The sequence below is a fragment of the Micropterus salmoides genome, unplaced genomic scaffold (assembly GCF_014851395.1).
Source record: "Micropterus salmoides isolate LMB-PRFRI ecotype aquatic unplaced genomic scaffold, ASM1485139v1 Ms_hic_scaffold_1407, whole genome shotgun sequence".
Classification (NCBI taxonomy): Eukaryota; Metazoa; Chordata; class Actinopteri; order Centrarchiformes; family Centrarchidae; genus Micropterus; species Micropterus salmoides.
The window spans coordinates 11,705-38,178 of record NW_024040494.1 but is presented as its reverse complement, the minus strand read 5'-3'; the positions used below and the strand labels follow the sequence as shown (position 1 = coordinate 38,178).

At 44.2% G+C, this 26,474-nt stretch overlaps 1 long non-coding RNA gene and 1 pseudogene across 1 annotated transcript; one reads left to right on the top strand and one right to left on the bottom strand.

Annotated features, from left to right (window-relative positions):
* Positions 1-213: 213 nt before the first annotated feature.
* On the bottom strand, positions 214-26,008 carry LOC119903239 (annotated as a pseudogene).
* On the top strand, positions 1,929-2,556 carry LOC119903238. The gene is made up of 3 exons (XR_005444465.1): positions 1,929-1,971; positions 2,016-2,112; positions 2,538-2,556. It is a non-coding gene; the product is annotated as an uncharacterized LOC119903238 (long non-coding RNA).
* Positions 26,009-26,474: the final 466 nt, after the last annotated feature.

Here is a 26,474-nt window from a genome sequence, read left to right as displayed (position 1 = left end):
TTGCCTGCAGGTAGCACTATGGCTATGGGTGAATGTTGGCATGTAGGTGTGTTCAGGGGGACTCTTATTAAATGTGTAAAAGTTGTACAGATTTGAGCATATATACACACTATATAATACACACACACACACACACATATATCTATAATATTATAATAATCATTTTACAACGTTTCCAGTCGTTCTGAAGGTGGTACAAACGCTGTAACTCACCGAGGTCGGTGTCTCCACTCTCCACTGCTTTACTGAGAGCCAACTGACTCCTCTTCATCTTCAGCAGCAAAGGAACCTGTTCTCCGGACCGAGCCTCAAAGTCCCAGCTGGAACAGAGAAAATAAACTCTCAGAGTCCAGAGGTACCCAACTGAAGCCGAACAATGAGTGGGAGAGAACAGAATCATCACGTTCAACTAACAGACTGCAACAAACTGTCGTAGTCCAGAGCTACCAAAGTGAAGGAGAACATCAGAACGATCCGCAGGAACAGAATCATCACGTTCAACTAACAGACTGCAACAAACTGTCGTAGTCCAGAGCTACCAAAGTGAAGGAGAACATCAGAACGATCCGCAGGAACAGAATCATCACGTTCAACTAACAGACTGTAACAAACTGTCATATCCAACCAAAGTGAAGGAGACATCAGAACGATCAGCAGGAACAGAATCATCACGTTCTACTAACAGACTGCAGAACCCTTAGTATGGGTCTCGGACTTATATTCTCTGTATACAGTTATTCCTGTGATCATCACAGGAGACAGCCTGTCCTGGTGTCGGTGGACAGAACACAAACATTATAAATGGCGTCCTGTGCAACAGGAAGTTACCTTTATGGCGAGCTCAGTGCGTCCACATTCGTAAGCTTTGGCCGCGATGTGAGAGTAAGAAACCCAGGCGAGTCCCCCACCTTCACACACACCGCTCGCGCTATGGCCTCGTCTGATAGGTCCTTCTGTTGCACCTGGACACGCCCACAACCACATCACACATCAAACAGGTCAACAGATAAATCAGACGGACAAACGTCAGGTGAGATAGGTGAGAGACAGGTGTGTCAGGTAAGACAGGTGAGAGACCTAGTGAGAGGCGAGACAGGTGAGACACAGGTTTATCAGGCGAGACAGAGGTGTGTCAGGCGAGACAGGCGAGACACAGGTTTATCAGGCGAGACAGAGGTGTGTCAGGTGAGACAGAGGTGTGTCAGGTAAGACAGGCGAGACAGAGGTGTGTCAGGCGAGACAGGTGAGACAGAGGTGTGTCAGGCGAGACAGGTGAGACAGAGGTGTGTCAGGCGAGACAGAGGTGTGTCAGGCGAGACAGGCGTGTGTCAGGCGAGACACAGGTTTATCAGGCGAGACAGGCGTGTGTCAGGCGAGACAGGTGAGACAGGCGTGTGTCAGGTGAGACAGAGGTGTGTCAGGCGAGACAGGTGAGACAGAGGTTTATCAGGTGACAGAGGTTTATCAGGTGAGACAGAGCTGTGTCAGGTAAGACAGGTGAGACAGAGCTGTGTCAGGCGAGACACAGGTTTATCAGGCGAGACAGAGGTGTGTCAGGCGAGACAGGTGAGACAGAGGTGTGTCAGGCGAGACAGAGGTGTGTCAGGTGAGACAGAGGTGTGTCAGGTGAGACAGAGGTGTGTCAGGTGAGACAGAGGTGTGTCAGGTACGACAGGTGAGACAGAGGTGTGTCAGGTGAGACAGAGGTGTGTCAGGTGTGTCAGGTGAGACAGAGGTGTGTCAGGTGAGACAGAGGTGTGTCGGGTGAGACATAGGTCTGTCGGGTAAGACAGGTGAGACAGAGGTTTATCAGATGAAACAGAGGTGTGTCACGTAAGACAGGTGAGACAGAGGTTTATCAGGTGAGACAGAGGTGTGTCAGGTGAGACAGAGGTGTGTCAGGTAAGACAGGTGAGACAGAGGTTTATCAGGTGAGACAGAGGTGTGTCATGTAAGACAGGTGAGACAGAGGTTTATCAGGTGAGACAGGTGTCATGTAAGACAGGTGAACAGAGGTTTATCAGGTGAGACACAGGTTTATCAGGTGACAGAGGTGTGTCAGGTAAGACAGGTGAGACAGAGGTGTGTCAGGTACGACAGGTGAGACAGAGGGTGTCAGGTGAGACAGGTGAGACAGGCGTGTGTCAGGTGAGACAGAGGTGTGTCAGGCGAGACAGGTGAGACAGAGGTTTATCAGGTGACAGAGGTTTATCAGGTGAGACAGAGCTGTGTCAGGTAAGACAGGTGAGACAGAGCTGTGTCAGGCGAGACACAGGTTTATCAGGCGAGACAGAGGTGTGTCAGGCGAGACAGGTGAGACAGAGGTGTGTCAGGCGAGACAGAGGTGTGTCAGGTGTGTCAGGTGAGACAGAGGTGTGTCAGGTGAGACAGAGGTGTGTCAGGTACGACAGGTGAGACAGAGGTGTGTCAGGTGAGACAGAGGTGTGTCGGGTGAGACAGAGGTGTGTCGGGTGAGACATAGGTCTGTCGGGTAAGACAGGTGAGACAGAGGTTTATCAATGAGACAGAGGTGTCAGTGAGACAGAGGTGTGTCAGGTAACATGAGACAGAGGTTTATCAGGTGAGACAGAGGTGTGTCATGTAAGACAGGTGAACAGAGGTTTATCAGGTGAGACACAGGTTTTCAGTGAGACAGAGGTGTGTCAGGTAAGACAGGTGAGACAGAGGTGTGTCAGGTGAGACAGGTGAGACAGAGGTGTGTCAGGTGAGACAGGAGACAGAGGTGAGACGAGGTGTGTCGTGAGACAGGTGAGACAGAGGTGTGTAGACAGGTGAGACAGAGGTTATCAGGTGAGACATAGGTCTGTCGGGTAAGACAGGTGAGACAGAGGTTTATCAGATGAGACAGAGGTGTGTCAGGTGAGACAGAGGTGTGTCACGTAAGACAGGTGAGACAGAGGTTTATCAGGTGAGACAGAGGTGTGTCAGGTGAGACAGAGGTGTCAGGTAAGACAGGTGAGACAGAGTTTCAGGTGAGACAGAGGTGTGTCATGTAAGACAGGTGAGACAGAGGTTTATCAGGTGAGACACAGGTTTATCAGGTGAGACAGAGGTGTGTCAGGTAAGACAGGTGAGACAGAGGTGTGTCAGGTACGACAGGTGAGACAGAGGTGAGACAGAGGTGTGTCAGTGAGACAGGTGAGACAGAGGTGTGTCAGGTGAGACAGAGGTGTGTCAGGTAAGACAGATGAGACAGAGGTTTTCAGGTGAGACAGAGTGTGTCAGGTAAGACAGGTGAGACAGAGGTTTATCAGGTAAGACAGAGGTTTATCAGGTGAGACAGGTAAGACAGAGGTGTGTCAGGTGAGACAGAGGTTTATCAGGTGAGACAGAGGTGTGTCAGGTAAGACAGAGGTGTGTCAGGTGAGACACAGGTTTATCAGGTGAGACACAGGTTACCTTGCATGAAGCCCAGTGTTTGAGGACTCTGCTGACTCCCTGATAATCTGGAATCTTCAGGTAACGACAGATCTCTATCGCTAATGGATAAAACTGTCGATACACCAACCTGAGACAGAGACAGGTGAAAGACAGACAGGTGAGAGAGAGAGACAGGTGAGAGACAGACAGGCGGGATGAGCTGACTCACCTGTCGATCAGCACCTGTAGAGTCATCTGTTTGAATCTGAGGTCAGAGGTCAAGGAGCCTGTCACCGTGGTAACAGTGAAACTGAAATCTGTTAATGACTGACAGGATCTGACATCTGATTGGTCGGTAGTAATACAACAGATGATGACATCACGGTTCATTAACCCTTCATCACTACAGGTTAAAAACATTTCCCACGATGCACCTGTGCAGAGTGTGTGAGGATACTGAGTGTGTGTGAGCGGCAGCCCCACGCCACTCTCTCTGACGGCGTTCAGCACTCGGAGTTCTCTGCAGGTCGCCACAAACAGATCCGGACTGAAGTCGGTCAGGAAACACTTCCCGAAGGAGGCCGCCTGGTGGACGGGACACACGTTACACCACAGAACACAGAGACAGAACACACGCTACACCACAAAACACTGGTACAGAACCACAGAACACTGACACAGAACGCTGGTACAGAACCACAGATCACTGGTACAGAACACACGCTACACCACAAAACACTGGTAAAAAACCACAGAACACTGACACAGAACACTGGTACAGAACCACAGATCACTGGTACAGAACACACACTACACCACAAAACACTGGTACAGAACCACAGATCACTGGTACAGAACACACGCTACACCACAAAACACTGGTAAAAAACCACAGAACACTGACACAGAACACTGGTACAGAACCACAGATCACTGACACAGAAGACTGGTACAGAACCACAGATCACTGGTACAGAACACACACTACACCACAAAACACTGGTACAGAACCACAGAACACTGGTACAGAACACACGCTACACCACAAAACACTGGTACAGAACCACAGAACACTGGTACAGAACACACGCAACACCACAAAACACTGGTACAGAACCACAGAACACTGACACAGAAGACTGGTACAGAACCACAGATCACTGGTACAGAACACACGCTACACCACAAAACACTGGTACAGAACCACAGAACACTGGTACAGAACACACGCTACACCACAAAACACTGGTACAGAACCACAGAACACTGACACAGAACGCTGGTACAGAACCACAGATCACTGGTACAGAACACGCTACACCACAAAACACTGGTACAGAACCACAGAACACTGACACAGAACACTGGTACAGAACCACAGATCACTGACACAGAAGACTGGTACAGAACCACAGATCACTGGTACAGAACACTCGCTACACCACAAAACACTGGTACAGAACCACAGATCACTGGTACAGAACACACGCTACACCACAAAACACTGGTAAAACCACAGAACACTGGTACAGAACACCGCTACACCACAAAACACTGGTACAGAACCACAGAATACCAAGACAGAACTACAGCACACTGAGACAGGACCACAGAACACAGAGACAGAACACTGGTACAGAACCACAGAACACCGAGACAGAAATACACAACACTGACACAGAAGACTGGTACAGAACCACAGATCACTGGTACAGAACACACGCTACACCACAAACACTGGTACAGAACCACAGATCACTGGTACAGAACACACGCTACACCACAAAACACTGGTACAGAACCACAGAACACTGGTACAGAACACACGCTACACACACAAAACACTGGTACGAACCACAGAATACCAAACAGACTACACACACTGAGACAGGACTACAGAACACAGACAGAACACTGGTACAGAACCACAGAACACCGAGAAGAAATCACAACACACAGAACTGGTACAGAACCACAGATCACTGGTACAGAACACACGCTACACCACAAAACACTGGTACAAACCACAGAACACTGGTACAGAACACACGCTACACCCAAACACTGGTACAGAACCACAGAACACCAAGACGAACTACAGCACACCGAGACAGGACCACAAAACTGACAGAACACTGTACAGAACCACAGAACACTGATACAGAACACATGTTGCACACAGAACACCGAGAGGAACCACAGACACCAACAGAACTACACACACCAAGACAGGACCTTAAAGAATGCAGCACACACGAACAGGACCACAGAATGCCGAGAAGGACACGGAACCTGACACAGAACACTGGTACAGAACACACATACACCACAGAACTCTGAGAGAACCACAGAACGGACACAGAACACTGGTACAGAACCACTGATTTTTGGGCGCATGCGCACACACGACGGCAGTGAAACGTTTGGCGTTCTCATGTCCTTGTGTTTATGTTCTTTTTTAGTTTTATGCTTTGAAGTTTATTCAAATTGTTCCACGGGAAGGGGCTTGCGCAAGGATGGATCTATTTTGCCTATTTATCTCAGTGTCTTGTGGACTTTTGGCGTGTTTGTGATTCTAATGAATTTGACGGGCAAAGCCGGTTGCACTACTCAAGAGAGGTGCTGCTGCAGTTAAACTGTGCGCGTTCGATGCGCATGGTGGATTTTCCCACAGCTTTCGGACTTTATTTTGAGACAGCCATGTGAAAAATTGGAAAAACCGAAGGAAAGAGAAAGAAGCGGGGAAAGCGAGGTGGTGTAAAGTTACGCCTGAGGAAACAACGTCTGTCCCGGATTCCTCTGCCCTCGGTGATCGTGGGGAATGTTCAGTTCTTGAGGAATAAAACGGATGAACTTCAGGGGTATGTCCGATTCCAGAAGGATTTTAAAACCTGTGGCATCTTGGCCTTTACGGAGACATGGCTCAATGAGCAGGACTCAGACACAGACCTGTGCATCGATGGATTTGGACACCGTTTCGTTTGGATCGTGATGCTGAAGTGATGGGGAAAAACAGGGCGGTGGGGTATGTTGTATGTTAACAAACAATATTGTAGTGCTGTGACTGTTCGAGAACAGATTTGCACTTCGAATGTCGAACTTTTAACAGTCACTACGTCCGTTTTATTTGCCTTGTGAGTTTCCACAAATTTTTAGGACTGTGTGTATATCCATCCAAAAGGCAGATGCCGTCTCTGCCACTAGTACCATTTCTGAGGTGGTACAAAAACTACAGTCGAAATCACTGAGCGTTTGGTATTGGGTGATTTAACCATGTGTCACTGAAAAAAGCACTTCCACATTACTATCAATACATCACTTGCCCAACCAGACGGAATAAAACACTTGATCTGTGCTACGGAACAGTAAAGGACGCCTTCAAATCACTTCCATTGCCTCCTTTGGGCTCGGCTGACCACAACTGTGTGTTTTTATTGACTGTTTTAAGGAGAGAGAAGGCGCAAACAAAGGATGTAAAGGTCTGGACTGAGGAATCTGTGCTCTGTTTACAAGAGTGTTATGATTGCACGGACTGGAATATGTTTAGAGAAAGCTGTGGTAATGACCTGTTCCCATGTTGCTTTTTGTAGGTATATGATAATTCCTAGTAAGACAGTCAAAATCTATCCAAATAACAAACCATGGATAACCAAATCTGTTAAATCCAGTATAGAATCTAAGAGACGGGTCTTTAAACTAGATGAATTTACTGATTCACACAAACAAGCGGCCACTAGGGGGTTGAAAGTAGAAATCCTAAAGGCAAAAAAGAATTATCAAGTGAGATTAGAGAGTCAAATGGCTGAAAATAAATTTGATTCAGCCTGGTCCAGTATCAAAGCTATATTAGGGTATGGTAGTTCAAAGCACAATACAATTCGAAATTTGAATGTGCAAATGCCTTAAAATAGTTGTTATAATCGTTTTGATACATCTGCTTTTAGTGAGGAACTCCAGGACTGGCGTCACAAGCTTGAGGAGAGCCAGCATTTCTGTATAGACCAAAAGGAGGTGGAAAGGGCCTTTTTTCCCCAGTTAGAGTAAATAAGAGATGTGGGTCTGATAATATTTGTGGCCGGGTACTCAAGTCTTGTGCAAAAGAGTTGAGCATTTTTAATAAGTCCATGAAAGTACAGCATGTTCCAAAGGTGTGGAAGGATGCAATGATTGTCCCAGTTCCGAAAGTTAGTTGTCCAAAGATATTAAATGACTTAAGACCAGTGGCTCTTACATCTTTTTTAATGAACATTTTTGAAAGATTTGTGAGATCTGAGATATTAAAGATGATCCAATGCAGTTTGCTTATAGATCAAAAAGAGGTGTAGAGGATGCAACGGTCACCTTGATACATCTGCTTTTGAAACATCTGGAGGGGAAGGGGTCTCATGCAAGGCTTCTATTTGTAGATTTTTCCTCTGCGTTTAATACGATTCAACCTCACATTCTAGTAAGGAGACTTTTAGAACAGTTCAAACTGAGTAATAATTTAGTCGGATGGATTTTTTAATTTTTTAATAGAGAACCAAAGAGTGAAAATAACAACACAATCTCTGCACAGGTTACTTCCTCCACTGGTTCACCACAAGCATGTGTACTTTCTCCACTACTGTTATTCTCTACACAAATATGTGCCATAGTCATTTGGAAAATCGTGTGGTTTTGAAATACGCAGACGACACTGTAATTGTCAGTCTGCTTCAGAATAACGAGAACATTCACGACCCATTATTAATGATTTTGTTGAGCGGTGTGAGGAGTCTCACCTTCGTTTAAATGTACTGAAGACCAAGCATATGGTTTTTGATTTCAGAAGGAATGTCTATATGCATGAAGTCACATCCATTAAGGGTGAAACAGTGGAGTGTGTGCAATCTTACAAATACCTTGGGACAATCATTGATTCATTCTGAGTTTGGAAGCCAACTGTGAAAGGGTGTAAAAAGTCTGTTCTTTTTAAGGAAACTGTCAATTTCAAATTGAGAAAACACTGTTGATGATGTTTTATCATGCTTTTATTGAATCCGTACTCTCCTTTTTTCTGGAACTTAACGTTAAAGAGTCGGAACTCTATTAACCAGATCATGAAATAGTAGGTCCAGTAGGCTGACTGGGGAACCACTACTGGACCCAGCCTCGCTGTATACTAGGCAGGTACAGTGCATGAGTATTTCAGTTTTGAGTGACCAGCTCCATCCGCTGTATTATGAGTTCCAGTATCTGCCGTCCAACCGACGGTTTAGAGTACTGCGGTGTACAACAAAACTTTAAAAAACAGCTTTGTTCCCGTAGGGATTCGTTTTATGAATAGTATTAAGATGGAGTAGATTGTTTTAGTGTGATTTTAGTGTCTTGTTCTGTTTGTATGGTGTATTATCGTTTATATGGTTGAGAAATTGCCTAAACTTATTCTCTGGAACATAATTTACCTACGGGTATAAATAAGGAACCTGAACCTGAACAGAACACTGACCCAGATCCAACGAACACTGGTACAAAACCACAGAACAGTGACACAGAACACAGACCGAACACAAGTTACACTACAGAACACCAAGAGAGAACCACAGAACACTGACAGAGAACCACAGAACACTGAGACAGAACACTGATACAAAACACACGTTGCACCACAGAACACTGACAGAGAACCACAGAACACTGACACACAACACTGGTACAGAGCCACAGAACACTGGTACAGAACCAAAGAACACCAAGACAGAACTACAGCACACCTAGACAGGACCACAGAACACAGAGAAAGCACCACAGAACACTGGTACAGAACCAGAGATCACTGGTACAGAACACATTACACCACAAAACACTAAGACAAAACCGCAGAACACTGTCACAGAACCACGGATTGCTGGTATAGAACACACGTTACACCACAAAACACCAAGAGAGAACCATAGAACACTGACAGAGAACGCTGGTACAGAACACAGGTTGCACCACAGAACAGAGACAGAACCACAGAACACTGACACACACTGGTACAGAACCACAGAACACCAAGACAGGACCACAGAACGCCGAGAAGGACCATGGAACACTGATACAGACACTGAGACAAAAGCGCAGAACACTGTCACAGAACCACAGATTGCTGGCATAGAACACACGTTACACCACAAAACACCTAGAGAGAACCACAGAACACTGACAGAGAACCACAGAACACTGAGACAGAACACTGATACAAAACACACGTTGCACTACAGAACACTGACACACAACACTGGTACAGAGCCACAGAACACTGGTACAGAACCAAAGAACACCAAGACAGAACTACAGCACACCTAGACAGGACCACAGAACACTGACAGAGAACGCTGGTACAGAACACAGGTTGCACCACAGAACAGAGACAGAACCACAGAACACTGACACACAACACTGGTACAGAACCACAGAACACCAAGACAGAACACTGGTACAGAACCACAGAACACCAAGACAGACACTGGTACAGAACTACAGCACACCTAGACAGGACCACAGAACGCCGAGAAGGACCACGGAACATTGATACAGAACACTGAGACAAAACCGCAGAACACTGTCATAGAACCACAGATTGCTGGTATAGAACACACGTTACACCACAAAACACCGAGAGAGAACCACAGAACACTGAGACAGAACCACAGAACACTGACAGAACACTGAGACAGAACCACAGAACACTCACAGAACACTGGTTTGTACCAGCGATGGTTTGTACCAGTGATGGTTCTGTGTCACAGAACACAGAGAGAAGCACAAAACACAGAGACAGAACCACAGAACACTGACCCAGATCCAACGAACACCGGTACAGAACCACAGAACACTGACACAGAAAACACATTAGACCACAGAACACTGAGACAGAACCACAGAACACTGGTACAGAATAAACAGTGTTCTGTATCAGTGTGTTTGTTCTGTGTCATTGTACCGGAACATTTTGGCTCCATTTTTGTACAGTAGGACTAAGTTCTCACCCTCAGCAGGGATTTCTGGGTGTTGGTGTCGTATTCGTGTCCTGCTGCTTCCACACACTGTCTGACTGCTTCTCCCAGCATGCTTTGCTCCTTGATCTCCCTCAGGTACTCATCGGCCTTCTGACTCGACTTCTACACAAACACACAAAGACAGAAATGGGGGAGACCTGCAGCGAGACCACTTCGGACCATCGCTCCTTTGTTCAGACAGGTTCTTACCTCGTACTCCGGTGGGCCTCCAGCAGCAGAGCTCCGGGAGCCATGGAGGCGATCTTGAAAATGTCCTGACAGACCAGAGGAACCTCCTGAAGCAGCTCCTGATTGGTTGAGCTGATGATCCGAACTCCGTCCAGCTCTCCAACTAAAACACAGTGATCCTCTATGGGGAACCTGAGGTCAAGGGTCAAGGTTCAAACCTGAATCCACACCAACGTGCCCCTGGAGGACACCAACCAAGCCACATGCCCGCCTTGGCTCCTCCCATTAAGCTCAGCTCATTCCTGCTCAGGTAGATCTGTCTAACGCTGGACTAGAGCTGGGGCGATTCGTCAACGCAATCGATAACAACAATACATCGCTGCATCTGGTCCCTGGACAAGCTGCAGATACAAGACCGCGCCTTCGACGTCAACAGCGAGCTGCTCTCTAAGCTCTGAACAGGAAACGGCTTCACGGCCGCACAGCTGTTGTGCACGAGCACGTGAAGCCAAAGCATCCCGGAGCGCTTTGTCTCTCCACGCGAGCACGGCGCGTTATCAGCGCGAGGACACGCAGTCCGTTAAATTTCTGCCCCGCTGCCGTCATGGTAACGTTACGTTACACCGTGTGACGTTCGGCCGTTTCATGTTTCCTGTTTAACGGCCACGTGCGAGCGGCCGAACAGCTGATCGTTACAGACGATCGCAGAAACGCATGTGAGTCCAGGTCAGGCACAGTTTCGGTTTGCCCCAGTCTGAGCCGGTTTAAAGGATACTGGATGGTGTCGTTATAGGCTCCGGCCACCATCAGCAGTCTGTCCCACATCAGCACCACAGACGGCTGCTGGCTCTTCGGTCTGCGACACCTGGACAGGTAGAGGGTCAGACAGGTTCATGGACCAACAGACAGTTAAACGGTGTTAGACAAAGACAGACAGGTACATAGGTGAGACAGGGGACGACAATCTGGGGACTGAGGCGCTGGTTTTCTACCGGGCCCTTCAGAATTTAACCCAGCAAGGAACAGGCTCAAAATACTGATGTTCTGAAATCTCCAACAAAGTTCAACGAGCAGAAAAAGAAACTCGGTTTGTTCTGCCCAACAGTTCAAAAACACTCTGCTGCGATTGTTGCATCGCAGTTTGTGGGACTTCCAGGGACGAATCCACGATGCAGCAGCACGTGAAAAACTCACGCCACGACATTTACTCATTCTGCGGACGCCTTTATCCAGAGCGACTCCCAGCTGCTGTCCGAGGTGGCCCGCCTCTGGAGCAGCGAGGGGGACACGCTGGTGGACGGGTCACAGTGGGGACTGAACCCAGGCGGGGCTCGAGCTGTGATCTGAGCGGAGATATAATAAATAAATGGGGCATAGATGAGGGCTGTGCCGACACAGCCATCAGCGTACACGCAGGTGAAACTCGAACAATTAGCTTATCGTGCACAAGTTCATTTATTTCAGTAATTCAACTTAAAGGTGAAACTAATATATTCTATAGACTCATTACATCACAAAGTGAGATATTTCAAACCTTTATTTTATATCATTTCGATGATTATGGTGTCGATGGCGGACGGCGCAGGTCATCAGGAAAACATGTTCCTTTAAGTCTAAAGAGCCAATTAGAATGAAACACACATTATCTGTGATAAATGACTCAGTGACCCCCGCACGGGACCTCAGACCTCCTTCTGGGAGCTGGCTCCTACGCAACTCGAACCCTGAACTCTTACCCACTGCGCCATCACCGCCGTGAACGAGAAGCCGGATCAATAAGTGGAAGAGAACCAGGGCAGCGAGCTGGTCTCGGGAGGAAGCGGCCAGGTGGGTCTGACTAAACCTACACCTGTCCACTGCAGGGGCCTGGAGGCGGAGCTAGGAGCACTGATTAGAGGAGGGTGGGTAGGTTGTAGTCTTTACTCTACACTGCGGGCCGGTTGGGGTCTGACAGGTAGACAGACAGGCGGACAGACAGGCGGACAGGTAGACAGACAGACAGACAGGCGGACAGAGACAGACAGGTGGACAGACAGGCGGACAGGTAGACAGACAGTTAGACAGACAGGCGGACAGAGACAGACAGGTGGACAGACAGGCGGACAGGTAGACAGGCAGGCGGACAGACAGGCGGACAGAGACAGACAGGTGGACAGACAGGCGGACAGAGAGACAGACAGACGAACAAACAGATAAACAAACAGAGAGACAGACAGGTGGACAGAGAGAGACAGACAAGCAGACAGACAGGCGGACGGAGAGACAGAAAGGTGGACTGACAGACAGACAGGCGGACAAACAGATAAACAAACAGAGAGACAGACAGGTGGACAGAGACAGGCGGACAGACAGGCAGGCGGACAGGTGCACGTACCACACCATTTGTTTGGGAGGTGTCGACTTTTTGGTGTCCACTTCACTCAGTTTGTCCTGTAGACACAGAATCACCTGTCACTCATCCACACAGACCACGCCCACTCAGGTCACATCAAACAGCTGATTGGACAGAGGAGCAGCTCACCTGGAGGTGGGAGGAGCCTGTCCACAGGTGTCCAGTATCAGTAAAGAGAGCCAGGTATTTATAGCTGAAAGACACAGACATGTGGACAATGCTGCCAGCCTGAGGACTGAGACCTGGAGGACACTGAAACAGACAGGTGAGGTTAGTTACCCGTCTCTCTCCACCTGCCTAACCTCTATCTACCTGTCTGTCTCTCTAACTGTCTCACCACAGCAGTACATGACGTGTTGTCCAGCATGTAGACTTCAGGTCCGTTGGACAGCAGGATTTTAGTCTGTCTGTCCTGAGTGAGGACGACCCAGCAGGATGGCTTCCCCTGCAGACCTGAGGACAGAGACAGGTAAACACAGGTACAGGGACACAGAGACAGATAAAAGATAGGTACAGAGACAGAGAGACGGGTACAGGGACACAGAGACAGATAACCGAGGGGTATATATTTATAGGCGACAAGAGACTGGTACAGGGACACAGAGACAGATAAAAGATGGGTACAGAGACAGAGAGACGGGTACAGGGAAACAGAGACAGGTAAAAGATGGGTACAGAGACAGAGAGACGGGTACAGGGACACAGAGACAAGGACAGAGAGACAAGTACAGAAAAGAGAGACAGATAACCGACAGGTACAGGGACAGAGAGACATGTAAAAGACGGGTACAGGGACACAGAGACAGGGACAGAACAGAGAGACAGATAACGACGGGTACGGATATATAGGGGACAGGGACAGAGAGAGGCCGCTCTGAATCTGTTCTACCTCCAACACTTGAAACCATAGACTGAGAAAGCACAGGTTAAGGTAAAGGTCTTACCTGGGACTTCAGGTAACCTCCGGAGCTTCAGGTCATCGATGTTGGTTGCCAAGGTGAAGCGGGAGGAGCCTGTTACAATGGCAACACCTGTTCCATAAGGAGAGTGGAAAACTTTGGCTTCCAAGACCTGACTCTGGACCACTTCCTGTTGAAAACATCAGACAGAAACTAGTTAACAGACTGACCTGTCCCATAGTGAAGTGGTTAGTAAACATGTAAATAGACTAGTTAACAGACTGACCTGTCCCACAGTGAAGTGGTTAGTTAACCAGTAAACAGACTAGTTAACAGACTGACCTGTAGTGAAGTGGTTAGTTAACCAGTTAACAGACTAGTTAATGGACTGACCTGTAGTGGTTAGTTAACTAGTAACAGACTAGTTAACAGACTGACCTGTCCCATAGTGAAGTGGTTAGTAAACATGTAAATAGACTAGTTAACAGACTGACCTGTCCCACAGTGAAGTGGTTAGTTAACCAGTAAACAGACTAGTTAACAGACTGACCTGTGCCATAGTGAAGTGGTTAGTTAACCAGTAAACAGACTAGTTAACAGACTGACCTGTCCCATAGTGAAGTGGTTAGTTAACATGTAAATAAACTAGTTAACAGACTGACCTGTCCCATAGTGAAGTGGTTAGTAAACATGTAAATAGACTAGTTAACAGACTGACCTGTCCCACAGTGAAGTGGTTAGTTAACCAGTAAACAGACTAGTTAACAGACTGACCTGTCCCATAGTGAAGTGGTTAGTAAACATGTAAATAGACTAGTTAACAGACTGACCTGTCCCACAGTGAAGTGGTTAGTTAACCAGTAAACAGACTAGTTAACAGACTGACCTGTAGTGAAGTGGTTAGTTAACCAGTTAACAGACTAGTTAATGGACTGACCTGTAGTGGTTAGTTAACCAGTAAACAGACTAGTTAACAGACTGACCTGTCCCATAGTGAAGTGGTTAGTAAACATGTAAATAGACTAGTTAACAGACTGACCTGTCCCACAGTGAAGTGGTTAGTTAACCAGTAAACAGACTAGTTAACAGACTGACCTGTCCCATAGTGAAGTGGTTAGTTAACCAGTAAACAGACTAGTTAACAGACTGACCTGTCCCATAGTGAAGTGGTTAGTTAACCAGTAAACAGACTAGTTAACAGACTGACCTGTCCCATAGTGAAGTGGTTAGTAAACATGTAAATAGACTAGTTAACATACTGACCTGTCCCACAGTGAAGTGGTTAGTTAACCAGTAAACAGACTAGTTAACAGACTGACCTGTAGTGAAGTGGTTAGTTAACATGTAAATAAACTAGTTAACAGACTGACCTGTCCCATAGTGAAGTGGTTAGTTAACATGTAAATAAACTAGTTAACAGACTGACCTGTCCCATAGTGAAGTGGTTAGTTAACATGTAAATAAACTAGTTAACAGACTGACCTGTCCCATAGTGAAGTGGTTAGTTAACATGTAAATAAACTAGTTAACATACTGACCTGTCCCATAGTGAAGTGGTTAGTTAACCAGTAAACAGACTAGTTAACAGACTAGTTAACATACTGACCTGTCCCATAGTGAAGTGGTTAGTTGACCAGTAAATAGACTAGTTAACAGACTGACCTGTCCCATAGTGAAGTGGTTAGTTAACTAGTTAACAGACTAGTTAACATACTGACCTGTCCCATAGTGAAGTGGTTAGTTAACCAGTAAACAGACTAGTTAACAGACTGACCTGTCCCATAGTGAAGTGGTTAGTAAACATGTAAATAGACTAGTTAACATACTGACCTGTCCCACAGTGAAGTGGTTAGTTAACCAGTAAACAGACTAGTTAACAGACTGACCTGTCCCATAGTGAAGTGGTTAGTTAACATGTAAATAGACTAGTTAACAGACTGACCTGTCCCACAGTGAAGTGGTTAGTTAACCAGTAAACAGACTAGTTAACAGACTGACCTGTCCCATAGTGAAGTGGTTAGTTAACCAGTAAACAGACTAGTTAACAGACTGACCTGTCCCATAGTGAAGTGGTTAGTTAACATGTAAATAAACTAGTTAACAGACTGACCTGTCCCATAGTGAAGTGGTTAGTAAACATGTAAATAGACTAGTTAACATACTGACCTGTCCCACAGTGAAGTGGTTAGTTAACCAGTAAACAGACTAGTTAACAGACTGACCTGTAGTGAAGTGGTTAGTTAACATGTAAATAAACTAGTTAACAGACTGACCTGTCCCATAGTGAAGTGGTTAGTTAACATGTAAATAAACTAGTTAACATACTGACCTGTCCCATAGTGAAGTGGTTAGTTAACCAGTAAACAGACTAGTTAACAGACTAGTTAACATACTGACCTGTCCCATAGTGAAGTGGTTAGTTAACATGTAAATAGACTAGTTAACAGACTGACCTGTCCCATAGTGAAGTGGTTAGTTAACTAGTTAACAGACTAGTTAACATACTGACCTGTCCCATAGTGAAGTGGTTAGTTAACCAGTAAATAGACTAGTTAACAGACTGACCTGTCCCATAGTGAAGTGGTTAGTAAACATGTAAATAGACTAGTTAACATACTGACCTGTCCCACAGTGAAGTGGTTAGTTAACCAGTAAACAGACTAGTTAACAGACTGACCTGTCCCATAGTGAAGTGGTTAGTTAACCAGTAAATAGACTAGTTAACAGACTGACCTGTCCCATAGTGAAGTGGTTAGTTAACCAGTAAAAAGACTAGTTAACATACTGACCTGTCCCACAGTGAAGTGGTTAGTTAACATGTAAATAGACTAGTTAACATACTGACCTGTCCCATAGTGGAGTGGTTAGTTAACCAGTAAACAGACTAGTTAACATACTGACCTGTCCCATAGTGAAGTGGTTAGTTAACCAGTAAACAGACTAGTTAACAGACTGACCTGTCCCATAGTGAAGTGGTTAGTTAACATGTAAATAAACTAGTTAACAGACTGACCTGTCCCATAGTGAAGTGGTTAGTTAACATGTAAATAAACTAGTTAACATACTGACCTGTCCCATAGTGAAGTGGTTAGTTAACCAGTAAACAGACTAGTTAACAGACTAGTTAACATACTGACCTGTCCCATAGTGAAGTGGTTAGTTAACCAGTAAATAGACTAGTTAACAAACTGACCTGTCCCATAGTGAAGTGGTTAGTTAACCAGTAAAAGACTAGTTAACATACTGACCTGTCCCATAGTGAAGTGGTTAGTTAACATGTAAATAGACTAGTTAACATACTGACCTGTCCCATAGTGAAGTTGTTAGTTAACCAGTAAACAGACTAGTTAACATACTGACCTGTCCCATAGTGAAGTGGTTAGTTAACCAGTAAACAGACTAGTTAACAGACTGACCTGTCCCATAGTGAAGTGGTTAGTTAACCAGTAAACAGACTAGTTAACAGACTGACCTGTCCCATAGTGAAGTGGTTAGTTAACATGTAAATAAACTAGTTAACAGACTGACCTGTCCCATAGTGAAGTGGTTAGTTAACCAGTAAACAGACTAGTTAACAGACTGACCTGTCCCATAGTGAAGTGGTTAGTTAACCAGTAAAAAGACTAGTTAACATACTGACCTGTCCCATAGTGAAGTGGTTAGTTAACCAGTAAAAAGACTAGTTAACATACTGACCTGTCCCATAGTGAAGTGGTTAGTTAACATGTAAATAGACTAGTTAACAGACTGACCTGTCCCATAGTGAAGTTGTTAGTTAACCAGTAAACAGACTAGTTAACATACTGACCTGTCCCATAGTGAAGTGGTTAGTTAACCAGTAAACAGACTAGTTAACAGACTGACCTGTCCCATAGTGAAGTGGTTAGTTAACCAGTAAACAGACTAGTTAACAGACTAGTTAACATACTGACCTGTCCCATAGTGAAGTGGTTAGTTAACATGTAAATAGACTAGTTAACAGACTGACCTGTCCCATAGTGAAGTGGTTAGTTAACCAGTAAAAAGACTAGTTAACATACTGACCTGTCCCATAGCGAAGTGGTTAGTTAACATGTCAATAGACTAGTTAACATACTGACCTGTCCCATAGTGAAGTTGTTAGTTAACCAGTAAACAGACTAGTTAACATACTGACCTGTCCCATAGTGAAGTGGTTAGTTAACCAGTAAACAGACTAGTTAACAGACTGACCTGTCCCATAGTGAAGTGGTTAGTTAACCAGTAAACAGACTAGTTAACAGACTGACCTGTCCCATAGTGAAGTGGTTAGTTAACATGTAAATAAACTAGTTAACAGACTGACCTGTCCCATAGTGAAGTGGTTAGTTAACATGTAAATAGACTAGTTAACATACTGACCTGTCCCATAGTGAAGTTGTTAGTTAACCAGTAAACAGACTAGTTAACATACTGACCTGTCCCATAGTGAAGTGGTTAGTTAACCAGTAAACAGACTAGTTAACAGACTGACCTGTCCCATAGTGAAGTGGTTAGTTAACCAGTAAACAGACTAGTTAACAGACTGACCTGTCCCATAGTGAAGTGGTTAGTTAACATGTAAATAAACTAGTTAACATACTGACCTGTCCCATAGTGAAGTGGTTAGTTAACCAGTAAACAGACTAGTTAACAGACTGACCTGTCCCATAGTGAAGTGGTTAGTTAACCAGTAAAAAGACTAGTTAACATACTGACCTGTCCCATAGTGAAGTGGTTAGTTAACCAGTAAATAGACTAGTTAACATACTGACCTGTCCCATAGTGAAGTGGTTAGTTAAAATGTAAATAGACAGTAGTGAAGTGGTTAGCTAACTTGTAAACAGATTAGTTTACAGACTGACCTGTCCCATAGTGAAGTGGTTAGTTAACTAGTTAACAGACTAGTTAACAGACTGACCTGTAGTGAAGTGGTTAGTTAACTAGTTAACAGACTGACCTGTCCCATAGTGAAGTGGTTAGTAAACATGTAAATAGACTAGTTAACAGACTGACCTGTCCCACAGTGAAGTGGTTAGTTAACCAGTAAACAGACTAGTTAACAGACTGACCTGTCCCATAGTGAAGTGGTTAGTTAACCAGTAAACAGACTAGTTAACAGACTGACCTGTCCCATAGTGAAGTGGTTAGTTAACCAGTAAAAAGACTAGTTAACAGACTGACCTGTAGTGAAGTGGTTAGTTAACCAGTTAACAGACTAGTTAACAGACTGACCTGTCCCATAGTGAAGTGGTTAGTTAACCAGTAAAAAGACTAGTTAACATACTGACCTGTCCCATAGTGAAGTGGTTAGTTAACATGTAAATAGACTAGTTAACATACTGACCTGTCCCATAGTGAAGTTGTTAGTTAACCAGTAAACAGACTAGTTAACATACTGACCTGTCCCATAGTGAAGTGGTTAGTTAACCAGTAAACAGACTAGTTAACAGACTGACCTGTCCCATAGTGAAGTGGTTAGTAAACATGTAAATAGACTAGTTAACAGACTGACCTGTCCCACAGTGAAGTGGTTAGTTAACCAGTAAACAGACTAGTTAACAGACTGACCTGTCCCATAGTGAAGTGGTTAGTTAACCAGTAAACAGACTAGTTAACAGACTGACCTGTCCCATAGTGAAGTGGTTAGTTAACATGTAAATAAACTAGTTAACAGACTGACCTGTCCCATAGTGAAGTGGTTAGTAAACATGTAAATAGACTAGTTAACATACTGACCTGTGCCACAGTGAAGTGGTTAGTTAACCAGTAAACAGACTAGTTAACAGACTGACCTGTAGTGAAGTGGTTAGTTAACATGTAAATAACTAGTTAACAGACTGACCTGTCCCGTAGTGAAGTGGTTAGTTAACATGTAAATAAACTAGTTAACAGACTGACCTGTCCCATAGTGAAGTGGTTAGTTAACATGTAAATAAACTAGTTAACAGACTGACCTGTCCCATAGTGAAGTGGTTAGTTAACATGTAAATAAACTAGTTAACATACTGACCTGTCCCATAGTGAAGTGGTTAGTTAACCAGTAAACAGACTAGTTAACAGACTAGTTAACATACTGACCTGTCCCATAGTGAAGTGGTTAGTTGACCAGTAAATAGACTAGTTAACAGACTGACCTGTCCCATAGTGAAGTGGTTAGTTAACTAGTTAACAGACTAGTTAACATACTGACCTGTCCCATAGTGAAGTGGTTAGTTAACCAGTAAACAGACTAGTTAACAGACTGACCTGTCCCATAGTGAAGTGGTTAGTAAACATGTAAATAGACTAGTTAACATACTGACCTGTCCCACAGTGAAGTGGTTAGTTAACCAGTAAACAGACTAGTTAACAGACTGACCTGTCCCATAGTGAAGTGGTTAGTTAACATGTAAATAGACTAGTTAACAGACTGACCTGTCCCACAGTGAAGTGGTTAGTTAACCAGTAAACAGACTAGTTAACAGACTGACCTGTCCCATAGTGAAGTGGTTAGTTAACCAGTAAACAGACTAGTTAACAGACTGACCTGTCCCACAGTGAAGTGGTTAGTTAACATGTAAATAAACTAGTTAACAGACTGACCTGTCCCATAGTGAAGTGGTTAGTAAACATGTAAATAGACTAGTTAACATACTGACCTGTCCCACAGTGAAGTGGTTAGTTAACCAGTAAACAGACTAGTTAACAGACTGACCTGTAGTGAAGTGGTTAGTTAACATGTAAATAAACTAGTTAACAGACTGACCTGTCCCATAGTGAAGTGGTTAGTTAACATGTAAATAAACTAGTTAACATACTGACCTGTCCCATAGTGAAGTGGTTAGTTAACCAGTAAACAGACTAGTTAACAGACTAGTTAACATACTGACCTGTCCCATAGTGAAGTGGTTAGTTAACCAGTAAATAGACTAGTTAACAGACTGACCTGTCCCATAGTGAAGTGGTTAGTTAACTAGTTAACAGACTAGTTAACATACTGACCTGTCCCATAGTGAAGTGGTTAGTTAACCAGTAAATAGACTAGTTAACAGACTGACCTGTCCCATAGTGAAGTGGTTAGTAAACATGTAAATAGACTAGTTAACATACTGACCTGTCCCACAGTGAAGTGGTTAGTTAACCAGTAAACAGACTAGTTAACAGACTGACCTGTCCCATAGTGAAGTGGTTAGTTAACCAGTAAATAGACTAGTTAACAGACTGACCTGTCCCATAGTGAAGTGGTTAGTTAACCAGTAAAAAGACTAGTTAACATACTGACCTGTCCCACAGTGAAGTGGTTAGTTAACATGTAAATAGACTAGTTAACATACTGACCTGTCCCATAGTGGAGTGGTTAGTTAACCAGTAAACAGACTAGTTAACATACTGACCTGTCCCATAGTGAAGTGGTTAGTTAACCAGTAAACAGACTAGTTGACAGACTGACCTGTCCCATAGTGAAGTGGTTAGTTAACATGTAAATAAACTAGTTAACATACTGACCTGTCCCATAGTGAAGTGGTTAGTTAACATGTAAATAACTAGTTAACATACTGACCTGTCCCATAGTGAAGTGGTTAGTTAACCAGTAAACAGACTAGTTAACAGACTAGTTAACATACTGACCTGTCCCATAGTGAAGTGGTTAGTTAACCAGTAAATAGACTAGTTAACAGACTGACCTGTCCCATAGTGAAGTGGTTAGTTAACCAGTAAAAGACTAGTTAACATACTGACCTGTCCCATAGTGAAGTGGTTAGTTAACATGTAAATAGACTAGTTAACATACTGACCTGTCCCATAGTGAAGTGTTAGTTAACCAGTAAACAGACTAGTTAACATACTGACCTGTCCCATAGTGAAGTGGTTAGTTAACCAGTAAACAGACTAGTTAACAGACTGACCTGTCCCATAGTGAAGTGGTTAGTTAACCAGTAAACAGACTAGTTAACAGACTGACCTGTCCCATAGTGAAGTGGTTAGTTAACATGTAAATAACTAGTTAACAGACTGACCTGTCCCATAGTGAAGTGGTTAGTTAACCAGTAAACAGACTAGTTAACAGACTGACCTGTCCCATAGTGAAGTGGTTAGTTAACCAGTAAAAGACTAGTTAACATACTGACCTGTCCCATAGTGAAGTGGTTAGTTAACCAGTAAAAGACTAGTTAACATACTGACCTGTCCCATAGTGAAGTGGTTAGTTAACATGTAAATAGACTAGTTAACATACTGACCTGTCCCATAGTGAAGTTGTTAGTTAACCAGTAAACAGACTAGTTAACATACTGACCTGTCCCATAGTGAAGTGGTTAGTTAACCAGTAAACAGACTAGTTAACAGACTGACCTGTCCCATAGTGAAGTGGTTAGTTAACCAGTAAACAGACTAGTTAACAGACTAGTTAACATACTGACCTGTCCCATAGTGAAGTGGTTAGTTAACCAGTAAATAGACTAGTTAACAGACTGACCTGTCCCATAGTGAAGTGGTTAGTTAACCAGTAAAAGACTAGTTAACATACTGACCTGTCCCATAGTGAAGTGGTTAGTTAACATGTAAATAGACTAGTTAACATACTGACCTGTCCCATAGTGAAGTTGTTAGTTAACCAGTAAACAGACTAGTTAACATACTGACCTGTCCCATAGTGAAGTGGTTAGTTAACCAGTAAACAGACTAGTTAACAGACTGACCTGTCCCATAGTGAAGTGGTTAGTTAACCAGTAAACAGACTAGTTAACAGACTGACCTGTCCCATAGTGAAGTGGTTAGTTAACATGTAAATAAACTAGTTAACAGACTGACCTGTCCCATAGTGAAGTGGTTAGTTAACATGTAAATAGACTAGTTAACATACTGACATGTCCCATAGTGAAGTTGTTAGTTAACCAGTAAACAGACTAGTTAACATACTGACCTGTCCCATAGTGAAGTGGTTAGTTAACCAGTAAACAGACTAGTTAACAGACTGACCTGTCCCATAGTGAAGTGGTTAGTTAACCAGTAAACAGACTAGTTAACAGACTGACCTGTCCCATAGTGAAGTGGTTAGTTAACATGTAAATAAACTAGTTAACATACTGACCTGTCCCATAGTGAAGTGGTTAGTTAACCAGTAAACAGACTAGTTAACAGACTGACCTGTCCCATAGTGAAGTGGTTAGTTAACCAGTAAAAAGACTAGTTAACATACTGACCTGTCCCATAGTGAAGTGGTTAGTTAACCAGTAAAAAGACTAGTTAACATACTGACCTGTCCCATAGTGAAGTGGTTAGTTAAAATGTAAATAGACAGTAGTGAAGTGGTTAGCTAACTTGTAAACAGATTAGTTTACAGACTGACCTGTCCCATAGTGAAGTGGTTAGTTAACTAGTTAACAGACTAGTTAACAGACTGACCTGTAGTGAAGTGGTTAGTTAACTAGTTAACAGACTGACCTGTCCCATAGTGAAGTGGTTAGTAAACATGTAAATAGACTAGTTAACAGACTGACCTGTCCCACAGTGAAGTGGTTAGTTAACCAGTAAACAGACTAGTTAACAGACTGACCTGTCCCATAGTGAAGTGGTTAGTTAACCAGTAAACAGACTAGTTAACAGACTGACCTGTCCCATAGTGAAGTGGTTAGTTAACCAGTAAAAAGACTAGTTAACAGACTGACCTGTAGTGAAGTGGTTAGTTAACCAGTTAACAGACTAGTTAATGGACTGACCTGTAGTGGTTAGTTAACCAGTAAACAGACTAGTTAACAGACTGACCTGTCCCACAGTGAAGTGGTTAGTTAACCAGTAAACAGACTAGTTAACAGACTGACCTGTAGTGAAGTGGTTAGTTAACCAGTTAACAGACTAGTTAATGGACTGACCTGTAGTGGTTAGTTAACCAGTAAACAGACTAGTTAACAGACTGACCTGTCCCATAGTGAAGTGGTTAGTTAACCAGTAAAAAGACTAGTTAACATACTGACCTGTCCCATAGTGAAGTTGTTAGTTAACCAGTAAACAGACTAGTTAACATACTGACCTGTCCCATAGTGAAGTGGTTAGTTAACCAGTAAACAGACTAGTTAACAGACTGACCTGTCCCATAGTGAAGTGGTTAGTTAACATGTAAATAAACTAGTTAACATACTGACCTGTCCCATAGTGAAGTGGTTAGTTAACCAGTAAACAGACTAGTTAACAGACTGACCTGTCCCATAGTGAAGTGGTTAGTTAACCAGTAAAAAGACTAGTTAACATACTGACCTGTCCCATAGTGAAGTGGTTAGTAAACCAGTAAAAAGACTAGTTAACATACTGACCTGTCCCATAGTGAAGTGGTTAGTTAAAATGTAAATAGACTAGTTAACATATTGACCTGTCCCATAGTGAAGTGGTTAGTTAACATGTAAATAGACTAGTTAACAGACTGACCTGTCCCATAGTGAAGTGGTTAGTTAACCAATTAACAGACTAGTTAACTGACTGACCTGTAGTGAAGTGGTTAGCTAACTTGTAAACAGATTAGTTTACAGACTGACCTGTCCCATAGTGAAGTGGTTAGTTAACTTGTAAACAGACTAGTTTACAGACTGACCTGTCCCATAGTGAAGTGGTTAGTTAACCAGTTAAAAGACTAGTTTACAGACTGACCTGTCCCATAGTGAAGTGGTTAGTTAACCAGTAAACAGACTGACCTGTCCCATACTGAAGTGGTTAGTTAACCAGTAAACAGACTGACCTGTCCCATACTGAAGTGGTTAGTTAACCGGTTAACAGACTAGTTAACAGACTGACCTGTCCCATACTGAAATGGTTAGTTAACTAGTTAACAGACTGACCTGTCCCATACTGAAGTGGTTAGTTAACTTGTAAAAAGACTAGTTAACAGACTGACCTGTCCCATACTGAAGTGGTTAGTTAACTTGTAAAAAGACTAGTTAACAGACTGACCTGTCCCATACTGAAATGGTTAGTTAACTAGTTAACAGACTGACCTGTCCCATACTGAAGTGTCTCTTGAAGGACCCGAACAGATCGTAGATCAGCACTGATCCGTCCTCCTGAATACACAGCAGCTCATCATTGACTGTCCAACCTAAATGGACCACAGGACCGCTCTTCCACTGACAGGTGAGACGGGACAGGTGAGACAGAGGGATTACTACACATTGCAGTACTAAACACTAAACAGTCCGGCATGATTTAACAGTAACGACCAGGTGAATGAGGACTGTCTCTGATTGGTTAACGAGGAACTGAAGATTTACCGGGAAGCTGGTGATGGAGGCTCCCGACGCAGAATAGATCTCCAGCTGAGGACGGGAACTGGGAGAACGTCTGAGGGGTTCTCTGAGGAGGGCTGAGAGACAGACAGGTAGAGACAGACAGGTGTAGAGACAGAGACAGGCATTACCACCCACTCTGAACAGGTGTATATTATATTGTTTTGTATATTTCCGCCCGACTCTCGTTGTTAATAACAGCGAACCTATGGGTCCTCCATACGGAGCAGCAGCCACCAGACTGTCTCTGAGACCGTCCTTCAGGGTCCAGCTCATCTCGTACAGCTCCGTCTTCCTGCACACACACACACACATTAACACACACACGTTAACGAACACGTTACGTCACAGTGCATCACGTTAGATGCTGACGTCAGCTCGTTTAGTTCTGTCCCACCAGACTCCGTTTAAAATGATGCGACTTTAACTGCGGTCCTGAGAGCAGCTGGCAGGACGTCACCTGCTGGGTTGGATTAAACGTGATGACGTTAACACACCTGTTGCGAACAGGACGTAGCTGCTAACCGTTAATGACGCGCACACACACACACCGTGATATGACGTTTAAAGGTGTCCAGTAGGACGCTAACGGGCAGCTAACGCTCCGTTAAAACAGACGGGAGCTTGTGTTCACGCTGCAGGGACCTAGCGTTAGCAGTTAGCATCCAGTAGCTACAGCTGGTACCTGACCGACACTCCGGGGATACACTGACCGATAAAAGGCTTCTCCCAGCGGGTTCCAGTTGGCTGTGATGAACGCCATGTTGTTTCCCTCCGGGGAGATGAAGACGTCTTCAGGCCGTTGATGATGATGATGAAGAGTCGCTGTTAGCTTTAGCTTCCAATCAGTCAGCTGATCGCTTCCACAACAGCTGCTTCTTCTTCTTCTTCTTGTTTCCGGCAGCCTAGACGCTCCTGCGGCGTGTTGCTGCCCTCCTCTGTTCGTTATTCACATCTTAACGCTGCTTGCCTGGATCCTTTTGTAGAAACCAGTTTTATGTAGGTACTCGATCAGTTTCTTCATTTTGTTCCAACTATCTAAGTTAACTAGAGTGCGTGTGTTAAATATATTTCTCCAATTGCTCCCAGGTCTCTAAACAGTTTCCTCCTTTGGCGAGAGTACTTCCTAAAATGTACTAGTACACGCTTCACTGTTTCCTCGTCTCCACATTTTCCATCAGGATGCTTCCCAGCCAGAGCCCAAACCTCAGTCTCTCGTCTCTTACATCTAAAGGCACTTTTTCCTTTCTCTACAGGTCCTTCTCCCCTTCCTGTCGTTTCCCCATGATTTCTGCCACTTTTCTGTCACTGACCTATTTATTATTTCTGTAATCCGGATTGACCCGTCAGTGTAGAT